Raw genomic sequence first — 12,077 nt, 5'->3', positions numbered from 1 at the left:
GGAAGGAGTCACTCTAGAGCACATTCAGCAAATTCTATAATACATTTAAAACATGGTAATGTGTTAATATTTTTAGATATATATTTTTTATTTTTATGCAAATCAGTATTATTATAATTATTATTATTATTATTATTATTATTATTATTATTATTATTATTATTATTATTATTATTATTATTATTATTGTTATTATTAGTCTAAACATAGTAAAAACAAAGAAATTTTAATTACCTTTACTCCAAAATATAAAGTTAGCTTGGTTTCATCACATATTTTTCACACAATAAGAAGCACTGGATTATCAGGCACACTATAAATAAATCTCTATTTTCTGGTCTATTTTCAAACATAAAGCAAACTATATTATTAGGGGTATTTTATGTGATGCAGTAACTAGTAGTAGGAACGATGTTGCCATGTTTTCCTTATAAACTCAGCAGGTCTGGCCACTGGGTGGCGAGACCTGTAAGGCTAAGCTACCGTAAGTAAATAAAACTGTAATTCTTTAAAAGACTAAAAAAAAACAGTCAGGTCAAACAGCACTGGATTAAAATCTACACAGATTTTCCTCCTGAAAAACGAATTTGGGTGAGTAAAGCGCTTCTGATTATTTACAGTAAGCTTAGACTTGCAGATTTTCCCTAAAGCTGGAGCATTAGCATTAGTGGCTACTTTTTAATGGTTTAACTAGTTAAATTAAGTTAAATTTATTTAAGCTGAACCACTTGCTGGCTACAAATGGTGCAGCAGTTATGGACTGACTCCAGCTGCTGCAATAGTGCTAATATTATAATATGGTGGAACAGAATTTTTTTAAGAAAAAAAAAAATCCTAATTATTTTTGTCACCCATTATGTTTTTTTGGTATAGATAGATGAAGGCTTACTTCAGAAAGATCAGTTTTCATTATCTTTCATTATCTGGTGAAGAGTTAATACTACCAGATTCCTGTTTGATTTTCTGGGACTGAAGTCAGATGTGATTTTGAGGCTCAGCTCATCATTTACTTCGCTGTCACTCCGAATGTCCACTCCAACTGAAGATTTAACTCAAATAAAACAGGCTCGCCACAACTAAAAAACACGGTTAAAATCTGGCTAAAAGCCATTTACAGTAAATATAGCTTTATCTGATGTATCAGAGCTGGGGATCTGGTGCTTTCCTCTAAGCTATGGAGTGAATTTTAAAATCAGAAGAAAAATTGTATGTTGCAAATTCAAAAGAGAAAAAATATAAAATATAAAAAATTATATAAAATATATATAGCAAATATATATTTTTAAATATACTTTATTACTTTATAACCTTTGCAGTTATTATTTCAGTTTGGATTTTGTCAGTCTTTGTCAGTTTTTTTTTATTTTCTGTGGATTTCTTTGGATTTTTCTGTTAAAGACTTTTGACTCTGACTAGGTAACTAAGTAGTTCACTGACTAGATAACTAAGTAGTTCACTGACTAGATAACTCACTAGTTCACTGACTAGGTAACTAAGTAGTTCACTGACTAGATAACTCACTAGTTCACTGACTAGATAACTTACTAGTTCACTGACTAGATAACTAAGTAGTTCACTGACTAGGTAACTAAGTAGTTCACTGACTAGATAACTCACTAGTTCACTGACTAGGTAACTCACTAGTTCACTGACTAGGTAACTCACTAGTTCACTGACTAGATAACTCACTAGTTCACTGACTTGGTAACTTACTAGTTCACTGACTAGGTAACTCACTAGTTCCTTAACTAGGTAACTTACTAATTCACTGACTAAATAACTTACTAGTTCACTGACTTGGTAACTAGCTAACAACATAGAACTTTACCTTTTGATTCTTAATATTTTGATTGCAGATTTAATTTTTTTTGTGTGGAACTTTTGGCTCAAAATTCACTCCTTACTAAGCGCACAGGCTTCCCAGTAATGCTGCATCAGTGACTGTCCAAAAAGTGGTGGAGTTTATTTTCACAAACTGTATCAGAGCAGGCATGTGACCACACGACTTTTTTCAATGCAAATAAATTTTATTTACATTAAAATATCCGCTATAAATCTTGCATCTTAAGAAAAACAAGTGTGATTAATCACAGTTAATCATAAAATATTGTTGTGATTATTCAGATATTTTTTTCTAATTGATTGAAACCACTAATTATTTTACAAATTAAACAAAATTTCCGATTGACTTAAATCCATTTTTCAATGGGTTTGTTCTAGTTGTTAACATGTTTTTGTACTCTAATCATCACTGTATAAGACTATGGTTAAAATAAGAGTTAAAAGAAGACGGGGGTTTAGAGGAGGTTACAAACAGGTGAATGGAAAAGTAACTCATGACTGGTGAGAACCAATGAGGTGGATATGCTGTGACCCCATCTCACAGCTTCAGGCCTGTCAATCATTTCTTTCCACTGTGTTGTTCAGAATATCAGTTGCTTCAAGTGCTTTAGTCATGAAGACGACTTCAGTCTGGATTCTCTGCAGTTTATGCGTCTATATAAAGATATGTGAGTGTCTATTACACATTAAAAAGAGGAAAATATTTATGTACTTTAATTATTTACTAATAACATTCCTTAAAAATAACCTTGTATTTTTTTTGACAATAAATTCTGATAATATATATTTTTTTGTTTAGTTTCTGCAGGAGCTGTGGATATTTATCAGGGACAGTCGCTGGTCTCGGTTCACTCTGGGGAGGCCGTTACTCTGAACTGTACGTTACCTGACCGGTATGAGGACGTTCTCTGGTATAAACAGCCACTGGGACAGATTCCTCAGGAAATGGGACTCAAGGGGAGGACTATGGATACAATCCTGTTCCCAGGTTTCCAAAACTCCAGCATTAAACTGGAGAGAACAGAAAAATACATCAGTCTGACTATACCTCACACCACTAAAGATGATGAAGGGATTTATTACTGTGCAACATCTGCATTAAAAATAATCAGCTTTTATAAAGGAACGTTTTTGGCTGTTACAGGTAAATATATGTATCTTTTTACATCAGTCAGTATGTGAATATCATGATTTTATATGTATTTACATTAATGAACAGAACATTGCAGTGTTAAGTGTCTTACATTTCTAGGTAACTTATAATTTATGTAGCTTATATTGGTGATTTATTAAAGCTGAAATATATGGTTTTGTTGAAACCAGTAAAAAGTCTGAACAAAATTACTAAGCATCATTCTTTACAGTCCTGTGGTCCTGTGGTATCAGCATTTGGCCCATAAAGCAAAAAAGTTTGTGCAATTCATGGTTCAGGTTAAGAGTAGAATAAAAAAAACGTTTAAATAAATTTCTAAATTAAATGTATTTTACTGAACACACTAACCATCTTAACATGCATTGCCATTGATACCACAATCATTTCAAAATAAAATCTGACTGTATAACACATGAAGAAAATGGATGTAAGACCTGTTGTTTGGCAAAGGTGTTTTTTTTTTGTTGTTGGCTACAATGGAATACATTTGATTTTTAATTTGGTGGCTTCTAATAAGCTACATACGGTATAGGAATTTTTCTCTTTGTAAGAAACATACAATTTCTTAAATTCCACATCTAATTTATGTATAAAAATTGTGTATTTTGATCATGTTTTTTATGAAAATATCCAAAAGTTTTTTTTAAATATGGGATGCAATGTAAATATATAACTATATTTAGTAGTAAAAAACACAAAAAGTCAATTTAGGCCATTGCAATAATTTAATGGCAATTCTGTGCAAGAAGAATCTGAACTTATAAAATATATTTTAGTGAGATTTTCATACAATAGTTTGATTTAAAAGCATTTGGATTATAAAGCAAAGAGTTTGGTTCATGTTTCAGGATAAGAGTAGAAAAAATAAGATATCTAAATATGTAACATAATATAAATGTAATAAAATGTATTTTTATTATAACACCTTACTGACTCTATATTTTGTGAAGTTATCTTCTTAATCTTCTATACAATTATACATCAATGACTAATGTATCAATACTTAATGAATGTAGTTAATTATAACCTAAATATACAAATAAAAATCATCTAAGCATCTCTAATTCCAATCATTGTTTTAATAAACGTCAGTTCACCTACTGTGTCCATATTTTCTTTATTAACACATTATTTTATTTTAGAAAGTTCACACATCCACATTGACCCTCAATATTATGTATTATCCAGATGATTCACAGTTCAACATCTCAGTTCTCCAGACTCCAGCACTGCAGTCGGTTCCTCCAGGAGAAGCAGTGAATCTTCAGTGTACGGTTCTCTCTGAGATCAGATCAGCAGAACTGAGAGTGTTCTGGATCAGATCTGCTGCAGGATCATCCTTTCCTGAAATCATCTTCACTCATCACAACAGCAGCAGCAGCAGCAGCAGCAGCCGTCAGTGTGAGATCAGCTCTTCTAAACACAGCAGTGTGTACAACTTCTCCCCCAACATCCCCAACAACCACCATGCTGCAACTTACTACTGCGCTGTGGAGACCTGTGGGAGGATCATTATCGGGAATGGAACAGCTGTGGCCACGGGTTAGTTTTAATAGGGATTTTATACAATATTTGGGCAGAACAGCAAACATTTTTGCTGACGTCAATATTTCCTTTTCTGTTTACAAAAAAGTAACATGATCAGTATGTCAACTTTATTAAAAAAAAGGATATTGGAAACATCTTTCAAAAAGCAAATATATAAATATAATTAATATTTACAAGTTAACTTTAAAGTTATTTAAAGAGTGTAAATACATTTTTATATTATTATATTTTCCATAAAAAAGCACTGTGGTTAGTGTTCCGTCTCCCTCGTAAGATGAGGCCTCACATGGGTTGATCTACGCCGTTTCCTGAAGCAACGGTTTTCTAGAATTTACAGACTGCCGCTCGAGTTTGTGTTCATGTCACTGTAATTATTAAAGTAGATAATATACATTCAATTTTTAATATTGGATTGAATCGGTTATAAAGTCCAAACTAAACATATTTTTCTCAGTTTTATTAATTGAAAATGTGATTTTACAGAAACACATTCCTCTCCACTCATTGGAATGGGACTGGCACTGGGCTTGTGTGTTATCTGGAATATCACACTGTGCTGCTTTTGTGTGCGATGGAGAAATGGTTACGAACACTGTAGAGGTGAGTATATATACACACACACACACACACAATTTGTATTTGATGATGTTTTTTTTTTTTTTTTCGGTGATAATGACATCATTTCCGTCTCTCAAGGTAATAAATCTCACCAGGATCTCACAATCACAGAGGGAATACAATTCCAGGTAGGCTAATAATGTTTTATGGAAACTATTATAAATATTTACTCACTCTACTCTTTTTAGGAATGCTGTGTGGGTTCTGCAGGTTTGCCCTTAAGTTTTATGGGTTAAGAATTTTAAAAAATAAATAAAATTATTTTTTTTTCTAATTCCTAGAAATTAAACGTCTAGAAGGTTCTGTATTTTTTTATTGTTGCACAGTTACAAGCTTCCAGAATCCCAGTTTGGTCAGCAATTTACAAAAACGTCCAACATTTCTGGCGTTTTAATTTTCAAATTCCCAGAAAATATTTAGCCTGCTCGGAATTAACAAAATAACCTCTATCCTTCATTGTTTTATAATAACCTTTTCTAAGGGTCAGTTCTTAAATTATAAGCATTTAGAATTCCAGTTTGGACAAAAATGTTCAAATATTTCAAAACATTTCCAGATTTAGATTTTTTTCTTTTTTAGATAAATTATTAAACTTAATGTCTAAAAGGACCTTGACACACATTCAATTTCAAAAACTGTTCAACTCTAAGTAATCTTTACCAACTGTTATTACATGGGTTGGTAGTGTGTCACTACACATACTGTCCTCTCTTTTTTATTGTTGTGCAATATGCAAACTTTATATCAATTGGTGGAAAATAAAACATTTAGTTCTACATGCTCTGAAAATCCTACACATTTTATTGTTGTACAATCCTAAGCATCAAGAACTTCAGGTTGGCCAGCAGTTTTCAATAAATAAAAATGTTTTTGTGTGTGTTTAATTGAGTTACATGGTTCAGCTGGTCTACACACATGACCAAACTGACCAAGGTAAATAACCAGTATAGGTTATATTTTTACCTGGATGACCAGATTTCAACCGCCTTAACCATCAAAGATCAGTTGGTCTTAAACTAGATTTTTATCTGGGTTAAAAAGATATATTGAGGTTTAGCATGAGTGAACTTTGGTTGCCAGGCTGCCATTGCAAACAAGAGGGTGTTCTTAATGACTTGCCTGGTTAAATACAAATAATAATAATAATAGTAATAATAATAATAGTAATAATAATAATAATAATAGTAATAATAATAATAATAATAATAATAATAAAATATGATGACCACAGGAGGAACATACACATATAAGGATTTGTGATTTTGTTACAGGAACCTGGTGATGATGTAGAGCTGAATTATGCTGCTTTGAACTTCGCTGAGAAAAAATCTAAAAGAAAAAGGAAGAAGAAAAGCGGACGTCCTCAGAATAGTGTATACTCTGAAGTGAGCTACACCAGTCAGACATGAATCCACACTCACTGTGTTTAAAAATAATGGAGCTGATGTGATTGGTTACTGAACCAGCAAATCATTATCACATTTATTTCATCAATAAGCTGAATCTTTTAATTAATACAATATTTTCAGGTAACATTTTTCAATAATGGTCCATCTATAAACAGTACTTACAACAGAACGTCTCAACTAACTATTAATTGACACTATTATTAATCATTACAACATTTTGAACTAATGCTTTATGTTATTATTACTTTTATAGTATTATAGTATTTTTAAGCATAAACATTTAACAATGTATCAACTAAAGTTAAAATAATAATTACTTAAAAAAATACTTAACCATTTAACAATGTTATTAACTGTACTAAGTACTGTTATTTGTAACACTTATTGTAAGTTGTTAAATAACCCCTATTGAGAGAAATTGGGTATTTATTCTTGTGCTTAATTAGGTGCTTTATTTATTCTTATATTTCACCATTTACTAAAACAAAACAAAAAAACAATAATTAAAATAACAGTCATTAAATACAGCATATATTCATTGGAAGGTCTCAAGTTCATATTATATTTCCAGTCACAACATTTATCAGAGTGTAATTATCACAAATTTCCTTTCGCTGTTTTACTGTGTTTATTCTATCTATCAGTGTCAATTTTTGTGGATCTCTTTAATCAATTTACATTTTTTTTATTTTTGAGTTGCAGCTTTGTTGTTACTTGGTAAATATTTTCCATTATGTTTCATTTTTTTTATATAAAATATTCAAATAAAGTAATTAAATACAATAAACTGAAGCTTTAATTTCGTGAACAATGTGGGTGGGGTTAACGTCTGTCCTTGCTGGAGATCCTTCTTCTACCAATAACTTGTTTGTGTACATATTTATACAGTAGAATTTAATTTATTTTATAATTTGTATTATTAGAGGAAACCACAGCCACACATGGAGAATCAACAAATCACTTAAATAGAACCTGTCTGACATGAAGCAGCTAAAAGATCTCAAAAAGAAACACATTATGCCCTGATCTGAAGAAATTTAACAACAGATGAGAAAACAAAGTCTTTGACCATCTATCAGCTTTAAGATCCAGAAGACCACAGTGAGAGCTGTTTTTTACAAATGGAGAAAACATGGGACCAGAATTTTGGGTAAATATTCTTTGGACTGACAAAAGTGGAACTTTTTGGAAGGTGTGAGTCCCGTTACATCTGGCGTAAAACTAACACATAATTTCAGAAAAAGAACATCATACTGAAAGTAAAACATGGTGGTGGAGTGTGATGGTCTGAGACTGCTTTGCTGCTTCAGGGCCTGGACAACTTGCTGTAATAGATGGAACCAGGAATCTGGCCATCAGATTGTGACCTCACGTTCAGACGTACTTGGGTTCTGCAGCAGGACAATGACCCGAAGCACACAAACAAGTCCCCCTTTAAATGTTTAAAAAAAAAAAAAGGTTTTGGATCGTCCTAGTCAAAGTCTGACTGAGATGTTGTGAATGATCTTAAACATGATGTTCATGTTCAACCCTCCAATGTGTCTGAATTAAAACAAAATTCCTCAAATTCGTTTTCTTTGTCTGATACAAAAGTTTTGTTTGAAACACAAAATAAATCTGTAGGGAGAAAATATTTTGTTCACCTTGGCACCATGCTTAATGTCAGGCCTGATGTGTGGAAAAGCAGATTTGTGTTTTCTGGAATGATGGAACTCAATCCATTATTTTTAAATGCATTGAGTTGGGGAGTTGGAAATTCTCACAGCAATGCTACAATATCTATGTGTCCAGTAATTTTGTCTGAACAGTTTGAAGCAAGTGCATCATGTCAGTGGGCACCTTTGCTTCTGACTGAGGCCTTTTGTGGTTTTTACACATACTGCCGCTGAAGTGTTTTTGATGCTGTGTTTATGCAGACCGCTCTGACCACCCTGATCGAGCTTCTGAGATAAAACAGCCTCCCTCCCACTCATCAAAGTTTCCACAGGATGCTCAGTTATTTCTGGCCAGGGTGAACCACAGCATCGCTTCTTCAGACCAAGTTTACAAAAGCAGAAGTGCACTGTACAAATCTGCAGAGTTTTAAAATATATGTACAAAATAAAATCAGCTCTCTGACTTTTACCCACATCTCAATCAGTTCACTTCTGCTTTCACCCGTGTGAGAAGAAGAAGAACAGATCAGAAGTGGCTTTTGTTGAAATTGAATGTTATTCCTGTGAGACTCTACAAAGGAACAACATGGTGATTTTACAGTTGTTCCAGGAGGAACTTACACCTATAAGGATTTGTAATTTTGTTACAGGAACACTGTAATGCATTCATAATGGATTCAAATATGGGATGCATTTCCCTTTTTTTTTACCTGCCATTTTACCTAAAAAACTTAATGTGCCGAAAAAAAAATCCTTAAATTAAATTACTTAAATTAAAGACACTCTGGATCTGCACACAAAAAGCACAGTGCTTCCTAGATGATCATCAGTGCCACTGAAAAAAAGTCAATAATGGGTGTATTTTTTTCTTTTTCCGCTTACACTACATCCAACACCAACATTATCTGAGTCTCTATATCCTGTATCCATTTCAGCCCCTCAACACCATTTAATGAGCTTAATAAACCGTATTTAGAGATCATATAAATATCATTATATGGTGTTGAAGAGCTGAAATGGTGTTATAAAGAGATATATTTCTATATATTCTCTTTAATTTTGTAAATACATTCTTCAGATTTTAGAGAACACTATTTAAAGTGGGATTAAAACATATAATATCATGAGGTGATAATCTAACACATGTTTATTTCTGATCTGTAAGTAAATCCACTGACTGGTGTGAATAAAAATAATCTGTTTTTTATTTGCTTTTTTTTAGAGCAGATGTTGATATCATTCTCTATTTTAAACTAACATGATATGATTATGTAAAAAAAAACTTTAAAAATAAAATAAAACACTAAAAAGTATCTTCAAATATTAATTTATTAAATATGAACTCTTGTATTGGATCTAAATGAATACCAAATCAAACGATTTACATTCTATATTTAGAAACCTAAAGAGCACAATAACATGAAATTAAAACAAAAACAAACCAAATATCACAAAAAAAATGAACAATTTGATTTGAAAATTATTTTCCACAAATTAAGTTTCATTAGAAAAAATAAATTTCAATAGAAACCGCTAGGAATTGAATTAAGCAGTTCATTTTTTTAATTCTACCTTTTGACATGCTGCTTAGATTTAAATCTATATAAAGCTTAAATTATGTTACATTCATGATATTAATAAATCAAACATCTCCTATTGTTAAAAGTTAATGAAAACATGGCTATTTACAGGCCAAACAGAAAAAGAAAATACAGTTAAAAATGCCACATAAAACAAATCTGGAAAATAAAATAAAAGTAATAAATTTAAATACAAACACAATATGTGTACCTGCACGTAAATATGGTAATAGATCTACTCTTAATACTGTACAATGTTTTTTTTATGCTACTTAATATATGTTGCTCTGTCTAACATCTAATATCTGTATGCCTGTCTATCTATCTTTTTTGTCTGTCTGTAAAGACTGTAATACTAAGCTCTAGTAGATCTAATGTTTTGGACGGTGAGTGGTGGATCTGACTTGAGAGTAGACCAGTTCCTCCGGTTCCTCTCTCCTCCGTCTCTCTTCTCGTTTAGGTTTCTTCTCTTTAAACTGAACTGAAGCGTAATTCAGACTATCAGCATTCTGGTCCTGCTGAGAGAGATATAAAAATTCAGGATTTGATCCCTTACTTTTACTAGAGCACAAAGCAGAGCTTATGTATAACTATCTTTTTTTTTTATTTATTTATCAAATGTAAATCTGATATCCTAACATTGTGTTCACACTCCATGATACATAGGCAACAGAAACGTTTAAATTCAAAGCTGAAATTGTCTTTCATCCACTTCTATTAAAAGGTATAAAATATATTGTTTGTATCAATTGTATAATTCTCTTTAAAAAAAATTGCAGATATTTTGGAGATACATTTAAATAAGTCCAGTGAAAGTCAGCATTAAATTCCAATCCCTCACACTATAATAAAACATTGGAGATTTAACCGGTGTCAGCAGGATTACTGCATTGATGGCTTAATTAGTGCAGCATCAGTATTTTCTAGGAGGTGGGTTAATTTATTGGGAAATAGAAATTGTTTGATTCTGATTAATAATGACATTCAGTATTCTACAAAAATACAGATTTAATAACAAACCAGGGGTGTGTTTCACAAAAGCGATCCATCTTAGTGAACAACAAGCAAACTAACGCATGATGTGAAAAAAGAACAAGTCAGTTCTGTGAGTTATTTTGCTATAATGAACCCCGCCTATGTGATGCGGGGAGGGGAACTGATGTTGTTACTTGGGGTACAGTTCAGAAAAGCTTGAGACGGTTCTCAAGCAAGGTCCCCCCCGCAGCTAGGTGAGTAATGAAGATGAGTGATGAAGACGAGGGTGGTGATGGGGTGGAGGCGGGTGCGAGGTCGAAAGTCACGTAGGTGAGCACCTGGAAGGTATACATAGGAGCAGGGGGAGGAGCTCGGGAAATTGAGGCGTGGTTCATATTCCAAAATTTTGTTAATTCTTAACAACACTTAATGATAAATCTTAAGTACCAGTTAACAAAGTGTTGAAAAGCTATATAATCTATGATTTTAATGCGCAGTTAGACTATAAGCAACAGACAAAAGATTTCATTAGTGTGTAATATAATATAATATAATATAATATAATATAATATAATATATAAACAACCACAGAAATAATAATGAGTATTGATATGTAAAATACAATTTCTTCCTCATCTCTGGTGTTTAAGGTGCTGAACTGCAAGCAGAAGCCACTTAAATAAGTGAATAAAGCTTGAATAAGCAATGAATACATAATTTAAAAAGGTCTAATTGAAACTTTATTGAGCAAAGAACAAGATGTTAATAAGCCACTAATTAGTTTTCCTTAAAAAAAGAGTTACTATTTATATCTCCTCCATATGCTAATTACTCATGACAATGCAATTTGCTTATTTATTCACTATTTATGTTTCTCAATTAATTCCACACTTTTTCAGCTACACTTTAAAAATTAAACTAAGCTTCTAATCAGTATTATTTCATAATTACAGAGAATAATAATCTATATGAAGAGTACCTGACTGAAAGCGTTCTCCACCACAGCGCCCGGCTGAAGTTTCCCTGTAGAGCAGAAAGAAGATAAAGACAGTGATGGAATATTATTTCAGATACAGTATGTCTGATTTAAGTAAATCTAATCTACTGTAGTTATTGTATTATAAATTATTCTTACCAGCACATGGCCCGGTTCTCTTCAGCTTCAAAATGATGATGGCCTGAGCACAGATTACAACCAAACACACTCCTGAAAACACCCCGAGAGCGACTACCAGTACACCTGTAGAACTGTCCTCCTGTTCTGTAATAGAACAAACATCACAATAACAGTCAGCAT

The 12,077-nt window shown here is 32.2% G+C and overlaps 1 protein-coding gene and 1 long non-coding RNA gene across 6 annotated transcripts in view; one reads left to right on the top strand and one right to left on the bottom strand.

Annotated features, from left to right (window-relative positions):
- Positions 1-12,077, bottom strand: part of LOC111197366 (uncharacterized) — a 125,185-nt gene that overhangs the window by 109,039 nt on the left and 4,069 nt on the right. The window lies entirely within an intron of this gene.
- Positions 5,028-6,748, top strand: LOC125804791 (uncharacterized). Its single transcript, XR_007440969.1, has 3 exons — positions 5,028-5,143; positions 5,240-5,289; positions 6,433-6,748. It is a non-coding gene; the product is annotated as an uncharacterized LOC125804791 (long non-coding RNA).

Source organism: Astyanax mexicanus, chromosome 10 (genome assembly GCF_023375975.1).
Source record: "Astyanax mexicanus isolate ESR-SI-001 chromosome 10, AstMex3_surface, whole genome shotgun sequence".
NCBI lineage: Eukaryota > Metazoa > Chordata > Actinopteri > Characiformes > Acestrorhamphidae > Astyanax > Astyanax mexicanus.
Note: the sequence above shows the minus strand (reverse complement) of the source record. Positions and strands in the feature narration are given on the sequence as shown.